The 21,847-nt window shown below is 40.0% G+C and overlaps 1 protein-coding gene across 5 annotated transcripts in view; it reads right to left on the bottom strand.

Annotated features, from left to right (window-relative positions):
- Positions 1 to 21,847, bottom strand: part of SIK3 (SIK family kinase 3) — a gene marked incomplete at its 5' end in the record, with an annotated part of 247,277 nt that overhangs the window by 185,946 nt on the left and 39,484 nt on the right. Inside the window, one exon of one of the 5 annotated variants that reach the window (XM_082660903.1) lies at positions 9,791 to 9,851. The exons of the other annotated variants lie outside the window; for them this stretch is intronic. Of the gene's footprint in view, positions 1 to 9,790; positions 9,852 to 21,847 lie in introns of those variants that run through there. 5 annotated transcript variants of the gene reach the window in all.

The following is a 21,847-nucleotide window of genomic DNA, read 5'->3' as shown; positions in this document are numbered from 1 at the left end:
GTCCCTTCTAAGATCACAGACTACTCTGGAAGTCTCCCTTATTTTGTTTTATCCTAAGTGGCAAATAAACGAACTAAAGGAGTACCATGAGTATCATACCTTTTTTTCTACCTTGAGAACAACAAAAATTTTAAGACTTATACTCCAACAACAATACAACTTGAATTAACTTCTAATTTACTTGCCCAAAGTGGCCCAAGAATTTCACAGATGTATTTTCCTTTCTTAAGCCAAAAAAAAAGGACTGGTAGAGCCTGTTTATGCCTACTCTCGTGTCTTTCTAATCTTTTTCTTTCCAATTTACCATTCTCTATTCTTCCATCCATAAGTGATTTTCCCTTTACTGGACCTCTTTTGTCCTAAATACCTCTGTCTTCTTTATTTCTCCCAGGTCCCTGTTGAAATTATTATCTTGAGCCTTTGGGCTCTCAGTATGATCAGAGAACGCATTCAACATAGGTGACAACACCATGGATGATAGACAGAAGGAGAAAATGCTGCAGTTTCACCATTCCAAACCCTAGTAGACACTGCCCATCCACCATAGCACTCCTCCCAAATAAACCCATAGTGCTCTCAACAGCTATTTCCAATCTCCTGAAAGTGAAACCGATTTACACATAGGTTCTATAGTTCCCAGCTGCATTCTTTAGATTCCACCGGCTGAAATGTGAAATGCACTAGCAAACACATCTTACAGGTTACAAAAGAAACACAGATGGTCTTCAAGGCTGGAGTGGTGTCTTATTGCACATCTACATGAGTCTGGGTTTTAAAAGTCAGTACCTGCATCAAAAGTGCCTGAGACACACACAGGGCCTTACCAAAATAGTACCACATTCAGGAACCTTCGCCCAGTTAACATACCTATGGATGAATAAATAATGAAGATAAACTTTAAAACAACCTTGAAATATTTTACCTTCTAGGAGGCTTTCCGCTACCCTAACTGAATGTTTTCAGTAAGTATGCATTTCATTATGCTTTCTTCCTGAGTTGGATTTCATCTAAATGTGGATAAAGCACTGTAATTAAGGAAAACCAATTGGCAAAAATGCTTTAAGAGCAAGACCTCTTTTAAAATAATTAATATCTGTCTCTGTTAAACTAAAAATGTGGAGTGCAGCAGCATGAAGGAAAATATAAGATTCATTCAATGATGGCACATAACTAAGCTAATTAAGGTAAGTAAAAAAAACTGTTTACTGTTCGTGCCCCGGTCCGGGAAGATCCCACATGCCGCGGAGCTGCTGGGCCCGTGAGCCATGGCCGCTGAGCCTGCACGTCCCGAGCCTGTGCTCCGCAACTGGAGAGGCCAAAACAGTGAGAGGCCCGTGTCCCGCAAAAAAAAAAAAAAAAAGAGTCCTGTACCACAATGTTCATTGCAGCTCTATTTATAATAGCCAGGACATGGGAGCAACTTAAGTGTCCATCAACAGATGAATGGATATGGAAGATGTGGCACATATATAGAATGGAATATTACTCAGGTATAGAAAGAAACGAAATTGAGTTATTTGTAGTGAGGTGGATGGACCTAGAGACTGTCATACAGAGTGAAGTAAGTCAGAAAGAGAAAAACAAACACCGTGTGCTAACACATATATGTGGAATCTAAAAAAAATAAAGGTTCTGATGAACCTTTAATAAATAAATAAATAAACTTCACTGTGTTGAGGGGACAGTCTAGGAACCTAGCCTGAGGAGCTGAGGACTGAAGATCCACTTTATTTTTATATGGTAATAGGTTTCTGTTTATACGATAAGTACGGATTTAATATTGAGATAGAAAAAGAAGTGAATTGCAGTTTAGAAATTGCTGTGTTTCCCTTCTGTTCTTTTCTTTAGTTATTAAACTTTCCCTTTCCTTAGTTTGTAGCGTTATTTCATGGCATCTTTGTGGGGCAGGATGTGATGATTTTTGCTGAATCAAAAACTACTACCGTTTCTCCGGTTTCACAGGTTAGAGAAACTGATAAAGTAAATAAGTTGTAATTTGAATATAGAGTCTGTTTTGGGGACTCCTGTGGGCATATCTTAGTTTTAAAAGGGAAAAAAAGATTTAGTGTTCTAAAGGGATATATAAACACAACTTTTTGACACTGGCTTCAGATTTCATTGGTTCAACAGATATCACTGTTGCATAATACATAATCTTCCAGTATGGTAGCTAATGAGATACAAAACTGCATAATTACAGCAACAATTATTTTCCTTATAGAATTTGACGGCTACTAAGTAAACAGTGGGGTTTTTTTGTTTTTTTTTGTTTTGTTTTTTTTGCGGTATGTGGGCCTCTCACTGTTGTGGCCTCTCCCGACGCGGAGCACAGGCTCCGGACGCGCAGGCTCAGCGGTCATGGTCACGGGCCCAGCTGCTCTGCGGCATGTGGGATCCTCCCAGACCAGGGCACGATCCCATGTCCCCTGCATCGGCAGGCGGACTCTCAACCACTGCGCCACCAGGGAAGCCCGGGTTGTTGTTGTTTTTGATATTGAACTGCATGACCTGCTTGTAAATTTTGGAGATTAATCCTTTGTCAGTTGCTTCATTTGCAAATATTTTCTCCCATTCTGAGGGTTGTCTTTTCGACTTGTTTATGGTTTCCTTTGTTGTGCAAAAGCTTGTAAGTTTCATTAGGTCCCATTTGTTTATTTTTGTTTTTCTTTCCATTTTTCTAGCAGCTGGGTCAAAAAGGATCCTGCTGTGATGTATGTTATAGTGTGTTCTGTCTATGTTTTCCTCAAGAGTTTTATAGTGTCTGGACTTACATTTAGGTCTTTAATCCATTTTGAGTTTATTTTTGTATATGGTGTTAGGGCGTGTTCTAATTTCATCCTTTTACATGTAACTGTCCAGTTTTCCCAGCACCACTTATTTAAGAGACTCTTTTCTCCATTCTATATTCCTGCCTCCGTTATCAAAGATAAGGTGACCATATGTGTCTGGGTTTATCACTGGGCTTTCTATTCTATTCCATTGATCTATATTTCTGTTTTTGTGCCAGTACCATACTGTCTTGATTACTGTAGCTTTGTGGTATAGTCTGAAAAGTCAGGGAGCCTGATTCCTCCAGCTCCGTTTCTCTTTCACAAGATTGCGTTGGTATACGGGGTCGTTTGTGTTTCCATACAAATTGTGAAATTTTTTGTTCTAGTTCTGTGAAAAATGCCATTGGTAGCTTGATAGGGATTGCACTGAATCTGTAGACTGCTTTGGGTAGTAGAGTCATTTTCACAATGTTGATTCTTCCAATCCAAGAACATGGTATATCTCTCCACCTGTTGGTATCATCTTTAATTTCTTTCATCAGTGTCTTATAGTTTTCTGCATACAGGTCTCCTTAGGTATGTTTACTCCTAGGTATTTTATTCTTTTTGTTGCAATGGTAAATGGGAGTGTTTCCTTCCTTTCTCTTTCAGATTTTTCATCATTAGTGTATAGGAATGCAAGAGATTTCTGTGCATTAATCCTGTATCCTGCTACATTACCAGATTCATTGATTAGCTCTAGTAGTTTTCTGGTAGCATCTTTGGGATTCTCTATGTATAGTATCATGTCACCTGCAAACAGTGACAGTTTTACTTCTTCTTTTCCGATTTGGATTCTTTTTATTTCTTTTTCTTCTCTGATTGCTGTGGCTAAAACTCCCAAAACTATGTTGAATAATAGTGGTGAGAGGGGGCAACGTTGTCTTGTTCCTGATCTTAGTGGAAATGGTTTCAGTTTCTCACCACTGAGAATGATGTTGGCTGTGGGTTTGTCATATATGGCCTTTATTATGTTGAGGTTAAGTCTCCCGTATACCTACCTTCTGAAGAGTTTTTATCACAAATTGTTGTTGAATTTTGTCGAAAGTTTTCTGCATTTTCTGAGATGATTCTATGGTTTTTCTCCTTCACTTTGTTAATATGGTTTATCACATTGATTGATTTGCGAACACTGAAGAATCCTTGCATTCCTGGGACAAACCCAATTGATCATGGTGTATGATCCTTTTAATGTGCTGTTGGATTCTGTTTGCTAGTATTTTGTTGAGGATTTTTCCATCTATGTTCATCAGTGATACTAGTCTGTAGTTTTCTTTTTTTGTGACATCTTTGTTTGGTTTTGGTATCAGGGTGATGGCGGCCTCATAGAATGAGTTTGGGAGTGTTCCTCCCTCTGCTATATTTTGGAAGAGTTTGGGAAGGATAGGTGTTAGCTTTTCTCTAAATGTCTGATAGAATTCGCCTGTGAAGCAATCTAGTCCTGGGCTTTGGTTAGTTGGAAGATTTTTAATCACAGTTTCAATTTCAGTGCTTGTGATTGGCCTGTTTATATTTTCTATTTATTCCAGGTTTAGTCTCGGGAGGTTGTGTTTCTCTAAGAATTTGTCCATTTCTGCCAGGTGGTCCATTTTATTGGCATATAGTTGCTTGCAGTAATGTCTCATGATCCTTCATATTTCTGCAGTGTCAGGGGTTACTTTTCCTTTTTCATTTCTAATTCTATTGATTTGATTCTTCTCCCTTTTTTTCTTGATGAGTCTGGCTAATGGTTTATCAATTTTATCTTCTCAAAGAACCAGCTTTTAGTTTTATTGATCTTAGCTAATGTTTCTTTCATTTCTTTTTCATTTATTTCCGATCTGATCTTTATGATTTCTTTCCTTCTGCTAAATTTGTGGGGGTTTTTTGTTCTTCTTTCTCTAGTTCCTTTAGGTGTAAGGTAAGATTGTTTATTTGAGATTTTTCTTGTTTCTTGAGGTAGGCTTGTAGAGCTCTAAACTTCCCTCTTAGAACTGCTTTTGCTGCATCCCATAGGTTTTGGATCATCGTGTTTTCATTGTCATTTGTCTCTAGGTATTTTCTGATTTCCTCTTTGATTTCTTCAGTGATCTCTTGCTTATTTACTAACGTATTGTTTAGCCTCCATGTGTTTGGGTTTTCTACGTTTTTTTCCCTGTAATTAATTTCTAATCTCATAGCACTGTGGTCAGAAAAGATGCGTGATATGATTTCAATTTTCTTAAATTTACCAAGGCTTGATGTGTGACCCAAGATATGATCTATCTTGGAGAATGTTCCATGCACACTTGAGAAGAAAGTATAATCTGCTGTTTTGGGATGGAATGTCCTATAAATATCAATTAAATCTATCTGGTCTGTTGTGTCATTTAAAGCTTGTGTCTCCTTATTAATTTTCTGTTTGGATGATCTGTCCGTTGGTGTAAGTGAGAAAGTCCCCCACTATTATTGAGTTACTAGCGATTTCCTCTTTTAGAGCTGTTAGCAGTTGCCTTATGTATTGAGGTGCTCATATGTTGGGTGCATTGTTATATCTTCTTCTTGGATTGATCCCTTGATCATTATATAGTGTCCTTCATTATGTAGTGTCCTTCCTTGTCTCTTGTAACATTATTTTAAAGTCTATTTTTTCTGATATGAGTATTGCTACTCCAGCTTTCTTGTGATTTCCATTTGCATTCTGGAATATCTTTTTCCATGCCCTCACTATCAGTCTCTACGTGTCCCTAGGTCTGTAGTGGGTCTCTTGTAGACAGCATATATATGGGTCTCGTTTTTGTATCCATTCAGCAAGACTCTGTCTTTTTTTTTTTTTTTTTTTTTTTTGCGGTATGCGGGCCTCTCACTGTTGTGGCCTCTCCTGTTGTGGAGTAAAGGCTCCAGATGCGCAGGCTCAGCAGCCATGGCTCATGGGCCCAGCCTCTCTGTGGCATGTGGGATCTTCCTGGACCGGGGCACGAACCCGTGTCCCCTACATCGGCAGGCAGACTCTCAACCACTGCGCCACCAGGGAAGCCCAAGCCTCTGTCTTTTGGTTGGAGCATTTAATCCATTCACGTTTAAGGTAATTATCAATATGTATGTTCCTATTACCTTTTTCTTAATTGTTTTGGGTTTGTTTCTGTAGGTCCTTTTCTTCTCTTGTGTATCCCACTTAGAGAAGTTCCTTTAGCATTTGTTGTAGAGCTGGTTTGGTGGTAATGAATTCTCTTAGCTTTTGCTTGTCTGTAAAGCTTTTGATTTCTCCATCAAATCTGAATGAGATCCTTGCTGGGTAGAGTAATCTTGGTTGTAGGTTCTTCCCTTTCATCACTTTAAGTATATCATGCCACTTCCTTCTGGCTTGTAGAGTTTCTGCTGAGAAATCAGCTGTTAACCTTATGGGAGTTCCCCTGTATGTTATTTGTCATTTTTCCCTTGTTGCTTTTACTAATTTTTCTTTAATTTTTGCCAATTTGATTACTATGTGTCTTGGCGTGTTTCTCCTTGGGTTTATCCTGTATGGGACTCTGTGCACTTCCTGGACTTGGGTGGCTATTTCCTTTCCCATGTTAAGGAAGTTTTTGACTATAATCTCTTCAAATATTTTCTCGGGTTCTCTCTCTCTCTCTTCTCCTTCTGGAAACCCTATAACGCGAATGTTGTTGTGTTTAATGTTGTCCCAGAGGTCTCTTAGACTGCCTTCATTTCTTTTCATTCTTTTTTCTTTATTCTGTTCCACAGCAGTGAATTCCACCATTCTATCTTCCAGGTCACTTATCCATTCTTCTGCCTCAGTTATTCTACTATTGATTCCTTCCAGAGAATTTTAAATTTCATTTATTGTGTTGTTCATCATTGTTTGTTTGCTCTTTAGTTCTTCTAGGTCCTTGTTAAACGTTCCTTGTATTTTCTCCATTCTATTTCCAAGATTTTGGATCACCTTTACCATCATTACTCTGAATTCTTTTTCAGGTAGACTGCCTATTTCCTCTTCATTTGTTAGGTCTGGTGGGTTTTTACCTTGCTCCTTCATCTGCTGTGTATTTCTCTGTCTTCTCATTTTGCTTAACTTACTGTGTTTGGGGTCTCCTTTCTGCAGGCTGCAGGTTTGTAGTTCCCGTTGTTTTTGATGTCTGCCCCCAGTGGCTAAGGTTGGTTCAGTGGGTTGTGTAGGCTTCCTGGTGGAGGGGACTGCTGCCTGTGTTCTGGTGGATGAGGTGGATCTTGTCTTTCTGGTGGGCAGGACTGCATCCGGTAGTGTGTTTTGGGGTGTCTGTGACCTTATTATGATTTTAGGCAGCCTCTCTGCTAATGGGTGGGGTTGCTTTCCTGTCTCGCTAGTTGTTTGGCATAGGTGTCCAGCACTGGAGCTTGCTGGTCGTTGAGTGGAGCTGGGTCTGAGCGTTGAGATGGAGATCTCCGAGAGAGCTTTCACCGTTTGATATTACATGGGGCTGGGAGGTCTCTGGTGGACCAATGTCCTGAACTCAGCTCTCCCACCACAGAGGCTCAGGCCTGACACCCGGCTGGAGCAAAAAGACTCTGTCAGCCACCCGGCGTAGATCTCAGCAACCTCAGCATATGATTTTCTTTCTTTCTTTGGCAGAGAACTTTCATCTTTTCACTTCAAGGAAGCAATTTACGGCTTCTCTTTGGCATATCTGAATTGCCAGCGTCACTACTCTGGTGCTTTGTGGCCATTATTAAGTAAAATCAGGGTCACTTGAACATAAGCACTGCAATACCATGAGGCGTGAAGTGACAAACGGCGGGATGTGCTGGACAAAGGGAACACAGTGAAGTTTAAATAAAATTTAAAAATAATACTGAAATCATCTTATATTCAACTCTCATAACTAAAGAGTAACAACACTACCACTTACAAAACCAACTCCAGGTGACATTTTCATGGGAGTTCCCCCAAAATGCCTGAACTCTTCATAATCCTGCTAAATATACTAATCGTGCCTTAACATAGCTTGAACATAACAAAGCTTAGCTTCTGTATCATGTCGCTACTAGGATGAACATTAAACTGAGCTTCTCAGCCATAGGGCCCATGTCTTATTATTCAACCATATTTTGGCCTCCAAATCTAATTTCTATTTTCCCTGGTTCTGAACTTAAGTTATATTTTATAATATTATTGTATTCACTTCCTGTCAGTATTTCAAATCCTTTGTAGAACAAACCGAGTATAAGTAATGTTTTATTCACCTTTGTGTCCTCAGTGTTTAGTGCAGTACCTGGCACATAAATTCTTCTTTTTTTTTTAATTAATTTATTTGTTTGTTTTTATTTTTGGCTGTGTTGGGTCACTGTTGCTGTGCGCGGGCTTTCTCTAGTTGCGATGAGCAGGAGCTACTCTTTGTTGCAGTGCGCAGGCTTCTCATCGTGGTGGCTTCTCTTGTTGCGGAGCACAGGCTCTAGGCGTGCAGACTTCAGCAGCTGTGGCACTCGGGCTCAGTAGTTGTGGCTTGCAGGCTCTTGAGCGCAGGCTCAGTAGTTGTGGCGCATGGGCTTAGTTGCTCCACAGCATGTGGGATCTTCCCAGGCCAGGGCTCAAACCCATGTCCCTTGAGTTGGCAGGCAGATTCTTAACCACTGCGCCACCAGGGAAACCCAGCACATAAGTTCTTAATTCATGTTTCCTGACTTGAACGCTACTGCCCCAGTGCAGTTCTAGCTCAATAAAATACCTATGGCAAATGACCATAGCAAACCTTAGCAATATTATTTATTGGCCTGGATCAGAAGCTATATGCCCTGAGCTGGTGTTCTAGACAATGTTTTTGTCAATGAACAAAGGAATGTCAAAACTCTTTTTAAAATTGTTTTATTCCTTGAATCTTTTCAAAGAAAACAATCATTTCATTTTTACATAATAAATATAAAAATTCAAGTAGATGAAAGAGATTTTCAGATTTCAATTTGAATAACCATTATTTTTACTTACTTTTCTGTTTATTTTCACTTTCCAGGCTCTTTTCTTTTGAGTAGATGACAAAGAAACCTATTAAAATGCTTCTAAAATCATTTATCATTTATCATTTATTTATTTATTTATTTATAAAAACCTATCTCATCTCAGTGATCACAGCAGACCTGTATCAGTCTATTGGACACGAGAAGATGGCAGAAGAGTAGGACGCGGAGATCACCTTCCTCCCCACAGATACATCAGAAATACATCTACACGTGGAACTGCTCCTATAGAACACCCACTGAACGCTGGCAGAAGACCTCAGACCTCCCAAAAGGCAAGAAACTCCCCACGTACCTGGGTAGCGCTGAAGAAAAAACAGAGACAAAAGGATAGGGACGGGACGTGTATCCGTCTATTTCCATACATGGCAAGGCATAGTATATCTATAATATAATTCCTGTTTGGACAAGATTATGAGTCCTGGTGACTATATTTTAATTATGACTCATTCAGACAAGCCAAGACATACTACTAAACAAAAAGTAAACTGCTGACTTAAAGATCTGATGATACAAAACACAGTAGATTCTGCCAGGTAATAGTGTTTCCCTCTTCAGCAGCAAAAGGTACCAAGCCCTGTCACTTTAAAGATAGACCTCTTCACCCCATATTTTGTGCTGCCCCCCTCAAAAACAAAGTTAAAAACCTTAGGGTCCAATCTAAGTACCTACCTAACTGAGGCAAATCACTCAAACTATCCAATACTGAGGATAATAAATAAAGGAATCAAACTATCCAATACTGAGGATAATAAATAAAGGACAATAACATATGCAAATCAGCCACTATAATTTATCCAGTTATCTTTCTTGGACACAAACAACGGAGACGATGTTCAAGAACAAATATAGGAGATAAAGACTAGTGACAGGAGTTAAATAGATAATATTTGTATACATTAAACTACCACAAGTCAGTTCTACCTACTTCATTATTCTCCTTAAGCTCCAAAAACACAAAACAGAAGAAAAGTCTTCTATTCCAAAAGTTGTTTAGAAAGGATCTGTCAATATATAACCAAATATCTGCTTACTGATGGGAAAAATCTCTGTTCACCAGCCAAGGGACTTTGGAGAATAAGAACTGCATGTGGCATCTCCCCTTCACAGCCTCCTAATTCCACACCAGTTTGTAGTTATTCTTGTACTACAAGAGTATCAGTTTCAGAATGTAAGCCTCATAAGCCCCCAGGAAAGCCATTCTAGTGGAGCTGTTCCAGAAAGTTTCACTTTAGTTCCACAAAGAATCTAAGAGGCCCAGTCCATGACAAGAGTGAACAGTAATTGCTCTCTTGGTTTCCGTCTCTGACCTGTTAAGATCAAAGCTTGGAGCTGTCTGTAATCCATAATCCATTTTAATATTCTGCTAGAACATTACAAAAATGTGGCTTTCACTAAAGGCCCTGGCATGAAGCTAAAATTGGGATTCTCAGTTACTAATCCTGTGTAGAATTTGTTCTAATTCTCAAAAAAGTAGAGGAAATTCTCCTTACCCCCCCCCACCACCACAAATAAAAAGGGCAGTGGTGAGGCCCACAACACTTCTGACAGGCTGTATAACACACTGTCTTAATCACACTTCAGATAAATAACAAGTAGTAAGTAGGCTATTCTTCTCCATGACATTACATTAAGCAAGTAATCTGCTCCATTATTCTGGCATCTATTTCTTTTTTTTTTTTTTTTGTGGTACGCAGGCCTCTCACTGTTGTGGCCTCTCCGTTGCGGAGCACAGGCTCCGGACGCACAGGCTCAGAGGCCATGGCTCACGGGCCCAGCCGCTCCGCGACATGTGGGATCTTCCCGAACCGGGGCACGAACCCGTGTCCCCTGCATCGGCAGGCGGACTCTCAACCACTGCGCCACCAGGGAAGCCCTGGCATCTATTTCTTAAAGTTTGATACAGCTATCACTTCCAAAACTTAGGCACTGTGTAAAAATGTATGGAGTAAATTGATGATTCTTAATTTCTGAGCTAGATCATCATCCAGTTTAAACACTTTTTTATAAAAGGAAACTAGAGTTCAAATGTGTTAAGTGATTTGGCCAAGGTCACATGGCCTAGGGTAGAGTCAGGACACGAACTGGGGTCTCCTGACTCCAGTCTCATGTTCATTATGACCAGAGGAACCAGACAATGAGACAGCTCTACTATTCATCAGTGCTAAGTGCAGTGGGCACTTTTCCTATCCATCTGTCTTTTAAAAGATACAGTCCCTCTCTGTTCTGCACAATAGCCTATGTGGAAACAGAGCACATATGAGCTAAATTACTATTCAAGGGTCATCTAAACAAGCATGATGCAACACTGAGGCACAATGTCCATGTTAAATAAGCAGCAAAATACAACCAAATAAAGGCTTTATTTAAGCCAAATTATGTGTATATGTCCCCACTCCATCATTCAACTACAAACCTTCTTTAGGGCAGAAACTGTTTCTTCTTGATCTCTATATACTTTGGAGTATTAGCTCCAAAAAGTTTTGCTTATATACCCCCTAAAATAAAACTGGGAGGAAAAAATCCTTCCTTGAATATTTTTAAGTTGATACTGAAAATTTTTTATCAAAAGTTTAAATCATTGCAAAGGCTGTACTTTCCTTTATAGATCAATATAGGCCAATTTAAAACTGACAACTAAAAAAAAAAAATTTATGTCATTAATTTAAATACATCCAATGAAATCTAAACACTTGAGTAATCTGATACCCACCATCCTCCTCCATTTTAAAACTATAACAATATTTCATTTCCTATATGAAATGTTATACTATTTCTTTTTCTCCTTGAAATTATATCTCTATTCTTCTTCTTCCGTAGTATTTTATTTTAATATAAATAAATAAAAATTTTAATATAAATTTTTATCATCCTTTCCTGTAACGTATTGTTGTTGTTTGTTTTTAAATAACTGTTCTATGTTTTAATTTATTTATTTATTTATTTATTTATTTTTGGCTGTGTTGGGTCTTCGTTTCTGTGCGAGGGCTTTCTCTAGTTGTGGCAAGCAGGGGCCACTATTCATCGCGGTGCACGGGCCTCTCACTATCTCGGCCTCTCTTGTTGCGGAGCACAGGCTCCAGACGCGCAGGCTCAGTAGTTGTGGCTCACGGGCCTAGTTGCTCCGCGGCATGTGGGATCCTCCCAGACCAGGGCTCGAACCCGTGTCCCCGGCATTAGCAAGCAGGCAGATTCTCAACCACTGTGCCACCAGGGAAGCCCTGTTTTTTCCTTTTTTTTTTTTTTTTTTGCGGTACATGGGCCTCTCACTGTTGTGGCCTCTCCCGTTGTAGAGCACAGGCTCCGGGCGCACAGGCTCAGCAGCCATGGCTCACGAGCCTAGCCGCTCCGCAGCATGTGGGATCTTCCCGGACCGGGGCACAAACTCATGTCCCCTGCAACGGCAGGCGGACTCTCAACCACTGCGCCACCAGGGAAGCCCGAAGCCCTGTTTTTTTATTTATTAAAGTATTTCCTTTGGATTGAGTTCCTGTTACTATCATTGGTAGTTGCAATTGGTGAAAACAATGCAAATGTACTATAAATTTTGATAACTAACCATAAAAAGTTATTTCCTGTTTTGGAGATGCAGCTATTAATAAGATGTATGGAGAAGTGTATACACCTTGATAAAGAGAAGTTTCACACTTGATGCCAGTGTCACAGCTATCCTTTTGTTGGAACCCTGGAGTATTTTACACCTCAGATAAACATACATCAGTGAGATTCAAGATGAGTGAAAGGTATGGCTTTTTCTTTTGTCAACCAGAAGAGCTGGAACTAAAGGGAGAGTAGGAAAAGAGAGCAAGGATTTTGCCAGTCTTGTCTTCAGACAACAATTTCAGGAAAGAATATAAATGAATATTGAGGACTCTCAAAACTAGCCAACCTAGATACCTTTAGACATGTACTCCAATTTGAAGATCACTGCTCTAGCTGGGTTCATTTATTGGAACTTAATAAAATGACAACGATGCCTGGCAGACAGGAAGAATCAGTGTACATTTCCCACCACTAGGCAAATCTTATTTTTCCCCATCTCTCGTACACTTATTTAAATAAGACTAAAGTCTTATTCAGATATGGCAGTGTGATTTATTTTTAAAACATATATAGGACTTCCCTGGTGGCGGGCGCAGTGGTTAAGAATCCGACTGCCAATGCAGGGGACACAGCCCTGGTCCAGGAAGATCCCACATGCCACGGAGCAACTAAGCCCCTGCACCACAACTACTGAGCCTGCGCTCTAGAGCCTGCGAGCCACAACTACTGAGCCCACGTGCCACAACTACTGAAGCCAGCGTGCCTAGAGACCATGCTCTGCAACAAAGAGAAGCCACCACCATGAGAAGCCCGCACACCGCAACGAAGAGTAGCTCCCGCTCGCTGCAACTAGAGGAAGCCTGCGTGCAGCAACAAAGAACGAATATAGCCAAAAATAAAGAAATTAATTTAAAAATATATATATATATACACATACAGCTCAGTCTGCCAAAGAATAATTGATCAAGTTGGCTACCGTCTTGGTACCACTTCTACACATACAATGATTTTTACACCACAAACATTCAGATTACTTTGCAAAAAACCAGAAGGCTTTTTAAGCATATATGAAAAGAAAAGTGTGTCACTGATGAAAATCATATTTTTGACACTTTTATAAAAACCCAAGGTGATTTACATTTCAAAAATTAATTAAAATACTTTTAATTCTATAAGGCCTATTAAAACTTTCCTTATAATTCACTATGAGACAGATTTCTCAAGATCTGTGAGGTATACATCCAAGACGGAATGGCAAGAACTTTAGCCTATCGAATTTAACAGGTCAGAACCTGCTTTGTTTAAAAACTTCTTGATCTCTCTCTGTGTTAATATATTTGTCTGGATTCTAAGAGATGGTAATTCCATCCTCATCTGATCTGCTCCTACTTCTACTCTGCCCACTAGGGTTATAGGGCACTGAGCAGTTACCAGGCTTAGGTCTGACAAAGCCACCCCCTTCTCCCACTAATCTTTGGCCTCACTTGGAGCTCAAATGTAAGTAATCTTATACTCATATTCCATCACACCAGGCAAACAGGTAACACCCCAAACCACATTACAGTTTAGTACAGGAAGTTGGGAATACATTTTTTTGAGATATAATTCGCATACTATAAAATTCAACCTTTTAAAGTGCATAATTCAATGGTTTTTTGTATATTTAGAAGATTGTGCAACTATCTCCACTGTCTAATTCCAGAATATTTTCATCACCCCCAAAAGAAATTCTATGCCCATTAGCAGTCACTCTCCACTCCCTCGTCTCTCATCCCCCTGTAGCTCCTGGCAACAACCGATCTACTTTCTGTCTCTATAGATTTGCCTATTCTGGACATTTCATATAAATGTTATCATACAGTACGTGGCCTTTTGTGTCTGGCTTCTTTCACTTAGCAAAATGTTTTCAAGCTTCATCCATGTTGCTGTGTTATCAGTACTTCATTATTTTTTATGGCTGAAATATATTCCGTTGTGTGGAAATACCTCATTTTGTTTATCCATTCATCAGTTGATGGGTATTTGGGTTGTTTTCACTTTTGGGCTATTATGAATAATGCTGCTATGAACATTTGTGTACATGTTTTTGTATGAACATATGTTTCAGATTTCTTGGGTATATACCTAAGAGTAGAATTGCTGAGTCATATGGTAACTCTATGTTTAACTTTTTGAGGAACTGCCAAATTGTTTTGCAAAGTGGCTGCACTATTTCATATTCCCACCAGCAGTGTATGAGGGTTCCAATTTGCAAAATAAATTTTATTTTCCAAAATCTCTTCCTTTACAAGCCTTCTGCCTTCTTTAAAAAATGAGCATCAGGATAACACAAGATTGTAAATCAACTATACTTCAATTTTTAAAAAATGAGCATGAGGAAAATAAACTCTTTTCTCCACAATCCATTGTGTGTTTTAACAACTAGCTTATTTTTTAAAAAACATATTCTCTGTGAAGAATATAAGCATTAAAAGAGAATATAAACGGTATGGCTATAAAATATTGAGACTATCTTAACCAACACATTGGAATATTCACATCTAAATGAGTACTGTGCCTCATTTAATTACTTAAGGAGGTTATACACCCATCCCGTCTTTGGAAACTCCTCTTTTGAATTGCTTTCAAGGTCAGTTCATAAAAGTAGATAAAATCAGTCTTACAGTATCATATAGCCATACCTTTTTCCTGTTAAGGACCAGACACCATACTACCCAGCTTGATCACCCACCTAGTTTGTTTTGCAGACATGAGTTCAAGTGATTCCTGGCCACTTCCACAAGTCCAATACAGCCTTTTGTAAAAAAAAAAAAAAAAAAAAAAAAAAAGGGAAAAATAAGGAAGGAAGGAGGGAGGGAGAGAGGGAGGGAAGTTTTTTTCCTACCACTGAGAATATTCTTCAAAATGGAGTTTTTAAATGAACCTTGTATTATACTACAATTATATAAGATATCATCATTGGGGGAGGCTAGCGGAAAGGTACACAGTACTCTATGTGCTATTCTGCAGTTTCTTGTGAGTCTATAATTATTTCAAAATAAGAAGGTTATAAAATACAGACCTTAAACAAGGGGCAGAGGGACTTCCCTGGTGGCGCAGTGGTTAAGAATCTGCCTTCCAATGCAGGGGACACGGGTTAGAGCCCTGGTCCGGGAAGATCCCACACGCCGCGGAGCAACTAAGCCCATGTGACACAACTACTGAGCCTGCGCTCTAGAGCCCACGAGTCACAACTACTGAGCCTGTGTGCCACAACTACTGAAGCCCGGGCGCCTAGAGCCCGTGCTCCACAACAAGAGAAATCACCGCAATGAGAAGCCGGCACACCGCAATGAAGAGTAGCCCCCGCATGCCGCAACTAGAGAAAGCCCGCCTGCAGCAACAAAGACCCAACGTAGCCAAAAATAAATAAATACATAAATTTATAGAAAAGAAATCTCTTCTCTGAATCATTAAAAGGGAAAAGTTTTAACATTTCAATCTTTAGCAGACTTAATAAGAATAGAGTTGAAAAGGCAGAAACAGCTCTACTCATATGCAACAAAACAAAACAGGTCTGATAGAAAATAGACTTTCTAGCTTTGGACTGTGTTCCTTTAATCAAAAAACATTAGAGGTTCTCTTACACTCTGGGAGAAACTTCCTGCAAAGACCACACGCCATCCGCTGCATTCTGCCTGCTATAGGTAGGAAGCTTCATTGTAGTATCAAATTTCTGGTTGAAGAGCTCACTGAGGTCCTAAACAAACAGTTCTGTGTCTCTAATGCCATACTTTCAGAAAGCAATCATTTCCAGAAGATGTAAGACACTGATTGCTGAAACGCGGGAGGATCCAGCACTTTACTATGGGCCAAGCAAACAGCACGACTGATTCAATGTTCATTGGGGGCCACTGTGTACTAGATACCAGTGACACAGAGGTGACTAAAAGACAAGTTCTGCCTTCAAAGAAGCCACTTTCTATTGGGAAAAATACACCAAAAGAGTAACTGTAATAAAGGTGTAAATGCTATTGTAGACGTATGTAAGAGGTGCTCTGAGAATAATAATAATATCAGCTAATATTTATGAACTACTTCATATGTGCAGGTTCTATTCAAAGCATTTTTCCTGTATTAATTCACTTAATCCTCACAATAAGAGTAACATTATACACTTTTTATAGATTAGAGGCACAGATAGGTTAAATAGTTTTATCCCACTTCTACAGCTACATTATTAACCAAGGCAGACTGACTCAGGGATTTTAACTACCCACTATATGGTCTCTTAAAAAAGGACCAATTAATGTTGCCTGGAAGGGCAGTTAAGACTAAAGAGAGGAAAAAGAGTAGATTAACATGTTTATCAATGTATCCACTCATCACTGAAGGATGACCAGAAATTCACCAGACAGATGAGGAGTTTGGGGTGGAGCTTTGGGTGCTTATTCACAGGGAGTGGTTGAGGGGGCAGCAGCCTAAGCAAAAAGAAAAAAGAAGTAGCAATAACAGGGGAGGGACAAAGGCCTGAGTGTGTGGTGCAGTCGCTGAAGCGTCAGCAGTCTAACCTATAGACAGGGTAGGACCCAACAGTTCCAGGAACAAGAGATGAGGCTATAAAAGAAGACTGTGGGTCGTGGGCCTTGCAGGTTCACATGGCAGGTAAGAGGGACGCATCTGAGGCCTTTACCACTGAGTGACATGAGGAGATCTGCCTTCAGTAAACATAAATCCATGAAAGGTGGGAGGTAGCCTGGAGGCCGGGAGACCAGCTAGGAGGTAATAATAATTACCAATAATTATTATATTGTTGGTAACAATAATTCTGTGAAGAAGTGATAAGGAGTGGAACAAATGCAAGCAGATGCTTCTGAAGTAGAATCAACAGTACTTGGTGACTAACTGCAGGTGGAGGTAAGGAAGAGAAGGCAGACCGAAGAAGGTATTTCTCAGGCTCCTGTTCCAGGCAGAACAGGGCAAAAGGAAGATTGAATTTTGGGAAGAATAATAATAAATAATAATAAAGTAAGTCCTATTATTATCACCCTTTCGAAAATGGAGAATTTGAGGCTTAAAGAAAATGAGTCATTTAGCCATAGTCACTAAGCACTGAAGCCAGAGAAACACCTCAGATAGACAGTTTAAGGTACCTAGGGAGGTATCCAAGTGTGAGTCTTTAGTAGGCAGCTGAGTATCTTTGTATGGACCTCAGGAAAGCTGGGAGTCTTAGAGACAGAGTTACAGTAACAACACAACCTTACTATTATTACTATTCCTACTACTAGTATTTATGAAGCACTTGCTGTAAATGAGGTACGGTTTAAATGTTTTACATACATTATTTCATCTAATCCACATGACCCTGAGGTAGGTATCACTATTCTCCTTCATACAGAGAAAGAAACAGAGAAATGAAGTAAATTGTTCAGATCTCTCAGACAGAAAATAATGGAATCAGATTCAAACGTGGGTCTTTCTGATCTGGAGGAGGGACGAGAAGGGAAAGAGGACCTGAACATGAGTTGGGAGGAAGAGCTAAAGGACTGAATCCGGAAGAATATAAACACTTAAAAAGCAGGGAGAGAAAAAGAGTCAAAAGGGGCTTAAGAAGTAGTAGTGCATCAGTGAAGGGAAGAGAGAAATAGGAAGGCACTTCTGTTTTGAAAACTAAAGGAAAGGAAGTTTTTAAAAAGAACAGGGTAATTATTAGTGTCAAATGATATAAAGAGCTCACATAGAACAAGAGTTTAAATTAGGTAACTAGGTTTATCAGTGAGGCACTGAAAACCCTCCTCAGGTCAGTTTAACTGAAACTGCTGGGATAGACTAAACATTACCACAGGTGTAGGAGAGAAAGAGAGGTGAAGAAACAGAAGTTAGGTGGTAAAAAGAAATAACATAAAAAATAAAGAGGTACTAGCAGGGTCAGTGAACTACACACTGTGTCCCATCTTTTCCTTTGTTTTTTTTTAAACAACCTTTAAAGATGTAAAAAGCATTTTTAGCTCGGATATACAAAAAACAGACTGCAGGACAAATCTGAGCAGTAGTTTCCCAGCCCCTTTTTAGAGCATGGTGGTTAAAAGCACATACTTTACAGCCAGACTGACTGGACTAACATCCAGCTCCTCACTATCTGGGTGACCTTGAGCAAGTCACTTAACTTCTCTGCGTCTTGCTTTCCTTACCTATAAGATGGAGAGAATAGCGGGAGCTACCTAATAGGGTCTTATGTAAGGATAAGTAAATACAAAAAAAGTATGTGGCTGCTGAAGAAAAGCCCTATTGATGTGGAGGATCTGTTAAAGGATCGGCAGACAGAAGAGAGCCAACAGAGGAGGTATGGAATGGAAAAGGTCTAGGGGTTTTTTTTGTTTGTTTGTTTTTTGCGGTACGCGGGCCTCTCACTGTTGTGGCCTCTCCCGTTGCGGAGCAGAGGCTCCGGACACACAGGCTCAGTGGCCATGGCTCACGGGCCTAGCCACTCCGCAGCATGTGGGATCTTCCCGGACCAGGGCACGAACCCGTGTCCCCTGCATCGGCAGGCAGACTCTCAACCACTGCACCACCAGGGAAGCCCAAGGTCTAGTTTTTAAAAGTCCCAAAGAAGAAACGGAGAAATAGAATGAAGACAGTGAAGGTGAATGCACAGAGCACAGGCTCTATCCCAAACATTGGTCAAAGTATAAACTAGTTTGGAAGAGAGCCTGTCAACTTTTATCAAATTTTCAAATGTGCACACCTTTTGATCCTTTCTCCTCTTCTAAAACTTGTCTGTGCATTTATATCCAAGCAAGTATAAAGCTATGAATGCAAAGATGTTCCCCCTTCAGTAGTGTTGGGAAAATGAAAAAATGGAAATAACTTAAAAGTGCATCAATTAGGGGAAAGGAGAAATGAAATAATGCATACAATGGAATCTTATCTAGCCATTTAGAAGAGATAAATATGCTGACATGGAAAGATTCTTATAATTTTTTAGTTAAACTTTTATTCTGAGATAATTGTAGAGTCACATGTATTGTAAGAAATAATACAGGGAATTCCCTGGCTGTCCAGTGGTTAGGACTCGGCGCTTTCACTGTCGTGGGCCCGCGTTCAGTCCTTGGTCGGGGAACTAAGATCCCACAAGCCACACAGCGCAGCCAAAAAAAAAAAAGAAAGAAAGAATACAGAGGGACTTCCCTGGTGGCACAGTGGTTAAGAATCTGCCTGCCAATACAGGGGAGAGAGGTTCAAGCCCTGGTCCAGGAAGATCCCACATGCCACTGAGCAACTACCCCCATGCGCCGCAACTACTAAGCCTGGGCTCTAGAGCCCGCGAGCCACAACTACTGAGCCTGCATGCTACAACTACTGAAGCCCATGCACCTAGAGCCCGTGCTCCGCAACAAAGAGAAGTCACTGCAAAATGTGAAGCCCACGCACCGCAACGAAGAGTAGTCCCCGCTCGCAGCAACTAGAGAGAAAGCCCGTGCACAGCAAGGAAGACCCAGTGCAGCCAAAAATAGACAAATAAATTTATTTTTTAAAAAAATAGATATCCCATATACTCTTCACCTAGTTTCCCTAAATAGTGACCTCTCGCAAAGCTATAGTTCAATATAAAACGTTAACTTTTAATATAAAAAACAAACTTAGAATAGTATGCATATTACATACACTCCCTTTTGTGTATTTTAAGAGTGCATACAGTTTGTACATGTACAGGAGAAGGCATACATTTGACTGCTAGTAGTTGATAACTCTGCAAAATGGTAAAGGTTAAGGAAGAAAGAAAATGAAGGACACTTCCTTTGTGTACATTTACACTAAGCGTTCTTACAAAGTGCATATATTGCTTTTAGGATATCACAGGTAAACAGGTAGAGGGATTAACTTTTGAAATAAATAGGGCACCTATTCTTTTGATCAAAGGTATTTAACATTTGGAAGCAAAGGGGAAGGAAACTGAGGACAGTCACACTGAAAGCCTCTATTTACTCAATTAAGCAGAATGGCAGCTATGACTCATTCTGTCACAGCCTACTCACTGCCGGGCTCTGTTCTAGGCACTGGAGAATCAAAAATTAACCAGACAGGTGCGATCTCTGCACTCAAGGAACTCAGCACCTACCAAGGAAGGTGGACATTAACAGAAATGACACAGTTATAACTACCGGTACAGTGCAGCACAGCAGTTTAGAACAGGGGCTCTGGGGCCTGACTGCCAGGGTTCAAATCCCAACTCTCCTACCAAATGGCTCTGTGACTTTGGAAAAGTGACTTCACCCTCTTCACTTCAGTTTCCCCATCTACAAAATGGGGACAATTCTAGGCCCTATTTATTTACCCATCTATCTATCCCCTCGGGTTGCTGCAAAAACTAAAAAAGTCCACAAGTATAAGTGCTTAGAGTGGTGCCTGACACACAAACACTCAAATGTTTACCGTTATTGTTGTTACTCTCATGACCATTAACTATTTCAGGGAGAATATGGTCTATCTTCAGGTCAATGGAAGGTCAGCAAAAGCTTTTCCAAGCAAGTGACATATAAGTCCCAAAGAGGAGTCTGAATTAAACACCAAAAGAGAAAACCCGTCTGGCAGAAGAAAGAGAACCCTATGCTAAGAATGAGCTTGGCGTGTTAAGGATCTGAAAAAAGCCTGTAGAGTGGGGGCTCTGAGAGAAGAGAGATGGCTGGAAAACTAAAAAAGGCTGTTAAACTTGCCAGTTTATCTTTATCTGAATAACAAAAGGTGTTATACAGAAATAATAGATGTGCTGGGTTTTCTTAAATGGAGCATGTGGAAGCTTCTGTGATAGAGGGAGGTGAACCTGAGCTCAACAAAAATGGGTAAAGATTTAGAAAGAACAGTCATTCTGGTGAAGGAGAAATGAAATCAACTACAGACAAGTAAGAAGACTACTAAAGAGAATAACAAGCATAGATGAGGGGGGAACTCATGAATTAGTAACAGAACAAATTAATATGATTCAATCATTTCTTGAAGCCCTACAGCAGGAACACGGAAAATGGGCAGTATTGTTCATCCACAGCTGGAGATCTGCATGACATGTGGGAGAGAAGAACAAAGGTGCAGGAGAACTGAGGACACTTATGACTCATCGCAAGTGACCAGCTATGGTGTCCATATGGGATAAACCGATGCCAGGAAGAATGTCACAAATTTGGAGACAGAAGATTTAACGGGCTGGAGGCCTCAGTGAAATCAGAGAATACGTTCAGTAAATGGCAAACTGAGAAGGCAGGAAACTGCGTTCAGAGAGCCAAATTTCCAAATTTATGATTTCAGAGGTGGAAGTTCTGACTGGCCACAGGAACAGACTGCTACAGACAAGTGGAGGGACAGATAGCTGCAACAAAGATCAAGCCAGAATGAGATTAGGATATTGGACAAGTAAGCAAAATGGACATTAAAGGCACATGAGATCATGGAGGGAGTAAGAATAAACTATTACAAGGATTAGAATTAAATTTTCAGTTACATTCTTAAATATAATACCATGAGGAATGTGTTTTAAAGTATCTGGAATACAACAGGGATGCCTTGCTAAAAAACAA

Source organism: Grampus griseus (assembly GCF_964374135.1).
Source record: "Grampus griseus genome assembly, chromosome: 8".
Lineage (NCBI taxonomy): Eukaryota > Metazoa > Chordata > Mammalia > Artiodactyla > Delphinidae > Grampus > Grampus griseus.
The sequence above is the reverse complement of the archived record's forward strand: the minus strand, read 5'-3'. Positions and strand labels throughout refer to the sequence as shown.